The sequence below is a fragment of the Lathamus discolor genome, unplaced genomic scaffold, assembly GCF_037157495.1.
Source record: "Lathamus discolor isolate bLatDis1 unplaced genomic scaffold, bLatDis1.hap1 Scaffold_69, whole genome shotgun sequence".
Taxonomy (NCBI): Eukaryota; Metazoa; Chordata; class Aves; order Psittaciformes; family Psittacidae; genus Lathamus; species Lathamus discolor.
Window position 1 is genome coordinate 814,071 of NW_027069384.1, and position 2,884 is coordinate 816,954.

A 2,884-nucleotide genomic window follows, 5' to 3' on the forward strand; every position below is an offset into this window, starting at 1 on the left:
CCCATCACGGCTGAGCCCGTGCGAGAACCTGCGCCCCACGCGCATGGAAGGCTGCGAGGGCAGCACAAGACGTGGTGCCGGCAGCGTGTGTCCAGGCCTGCCTCCTTCAGGAGGGGTCTGCAGCAGCTCCGCACCTTGAAGTCGCTCCGGGGCAGCCTTGGTTGCAGCGGTCATGAGATGGTCCAATTGGAGATCCTCTGGACAGTGCGAAGAGCGTGCAGCAAGCTCACTGCCCTCGACTTCGAGAGAGCAGACTTTGGCCTCTTCAGGAACCTGCTTAGGAAGGTTCCATGGGATATAGCCCTGGAGGGCAGGGGGGCCCAAGAATGTTGGTTGATATTCAAGGATCTCCTACTGCAAGCTCAGGAGTGTTGCATCCCAGCCAGAAGGAAGTGCAGCGGGAGGGCCAGGAGACCTCCTTGGGTGGATAAGGAGCTGCTGAGGAAAATCAGGAGGAAAAAAGAGGCTTATAAAAGGTGGAAGCAAGACCAGGAGGCCTGGGAAGAATACAGGGCTGCTGTCCGGGAAGCTAGGGACCAGATTAGGAAAGCTAAGGCCCAGTTAGAATTAAACTTCACCGGGGATGTTAAAGAGAACAGGAAGGGATTCCTGTAGGGACGTATCGAGTAAAAGACAGACTAGGGACAATGCAGGCCCCCTCCAGAAGCTATCGGGAGACCTGGCTACCCTGGATTCGGAGAAGGCTGAGGTTCTGAATGACTTCTTTGCCTCGGTCTTCACTGGCAAAGGCTCTGCCCACACCATCCCAAGAAATAGAACCCCCATTTTCAGGAAGGGGAAAATGGATGACCCAGGGAATTACAGACCAGTCAGTGTCACCTCTGTGCCTGGCAAAATCTTGGAGCACATTCTCCTGGAAGGCGTGCTAAGGCACAGGAAAAACAACAAGGTGCTTGGTGACAGCCAGCAAGGCTTCACTAAGGGGAAATCCTGCCTGGCCGTTTGGTGGCCTTCTATGATGGGGCTACGGAGCTGATGGACAGGGGTAGAGCAGTTGATGTCATCCGCCTGGACTTGTGCAAAGCGTTCCACACTGTCCCGCACGACATCCTTGTCTCTAAATTGGAGAGACATCAGTCTGATGGATGGACCAGTCAGTGGATAAAGAGCTGGCTGGATGGCCGCACACAAAGAGTTGTGGTGAATGGCTCAATGCCTGGCTGGAGACCCGTAAGGAGTGGTGTCCCTCAGGGATCGGTGCTGGCACAGGTCTTGTTTAACATCTTTGTCGCTGACATGGGCAGTGGGATTGAGTGCACGCTCAGCAAGTTTGCCGATGACACCGAGCTGTGTGGTTCGGTTGATATGCTGGAGGGAAGGAATGTCATCCAGAGGGAAATCGACACGCTTGTGAGGTGTGCTGATGCCAGCCTCATGCAGTTTAAGCATTCCAAGTGCAAGGTTCTACACCCGGGTCAGAGCAACCCCGGACACAGCTACAGGTTGGGCAAAGAAGAGATTCAGAGCGGCCCTGCGGAGAAGGACTTGGGGGTGTTGGTGGATGAGAAGATGAGCATGAGCTGCCTGCAGTGTGTGCTCACAGCCCAGAAGGCCAACCGTGATAGGAGAAGGCGTAATGGGTTAAAACTTAAACAGGGGAAGTTTAGATTGGATCTAAGGAAGAAGCTCTTTACTATGAGGGTGGTGAGGCACTGGAACGGGTTGCCCAGGGAAGCTGTGAATGCTCCCTCCCTGGCGGTGTTCAAGGCCAGGCTGAACAGAGCCTTGGGTGTCAGGGTTTTGTGTGAGGTGTCCCTGCCCATGGCAGGGGGTTGGAACGGGATGATGGTAAGGTCCTTTCCAACCCTAACTATTCTATGATTCTGCACAGAGTGCTCAGTGTTTTATTTCCACCAGCGGAGCACACCCCACGCCGGCTTCTTCATTCGATTTATACCCAGAAGTGATTGCATAGTACCGTGTTTGGTCAGCATTTCACAGTCATTAGGTCTTACCTTCTCTATTTAGAGACACAACATGGATTTATTTTACTACACTTGGTTTGTGAGCAACGGTCTCTTTGGGCAGGGGTCTCTTATCTCAATGGGGTGTCATTTTTAGCATTATCATGAAGGCAGTCCACTCCAGCACACCTTTAAAGTTAGTGTCATTGCCAACTTCTTGCTGATGAGACGCAGGTTTGAGGGTGTTGCCCTCGTCCTCTGGGGCCCTTTGGCCTTTGCTAGAGCACCTCCCATTACAAATGCAGGCTGAGAACACTGGGGCTGTTCAGCCTAAAGAGAAGCTGTGTGGAGACCTCAGAGCAGCCTTCCAGTACCTGAAGGGGGCCTACAAGAGGTTTGCCGGAGAGCAGCTCTTCATGAGGGACTGTAGCAACAAGACAAGGGGCAATGGGTTAAAACTTAAACAGGGGATATTTAGGTTACATCTAATGCGGGAGCTCTTCCCTGTGGGGGTGCTGAGGCGCTGGCACAGGGTGCCCAGAGAAGCTGTGGCTGCCCCATCCCTGGCAGTGCTCAAGGCCAGGTTGGAGGCAGGGGCTTGGAGCAAGCTGCTCCAGTGGAAGCTGTCCCTGCCCGTGACAGGGGGTTGGAACTGGGTGATCTTGAAGGTCCCCTCCAACCCACAGCAGGCTGGGGTTCTGTTAGCACCCCACAGTTCTAACCCTGGCAGGGTTGGCAGGGTTAGTAGGGTCAGCAGGAAGCACTGTGTGGGAAAGAAGCCCTGTCTCAATGCCTTTACTGCGAGATAAAGTGAAGCTTCCCTATATCGTGGCTTGTTGGCCGTATCCGCGGCACTGTGAAATGTACCGTGCTTGGGCTGTAAAGACTTAAGAGAAAAGCTACTGCAGGAGGAGCCGAGTTACAGCCTGCATTTGCTCACCTTCGTTCCATGTATCCAT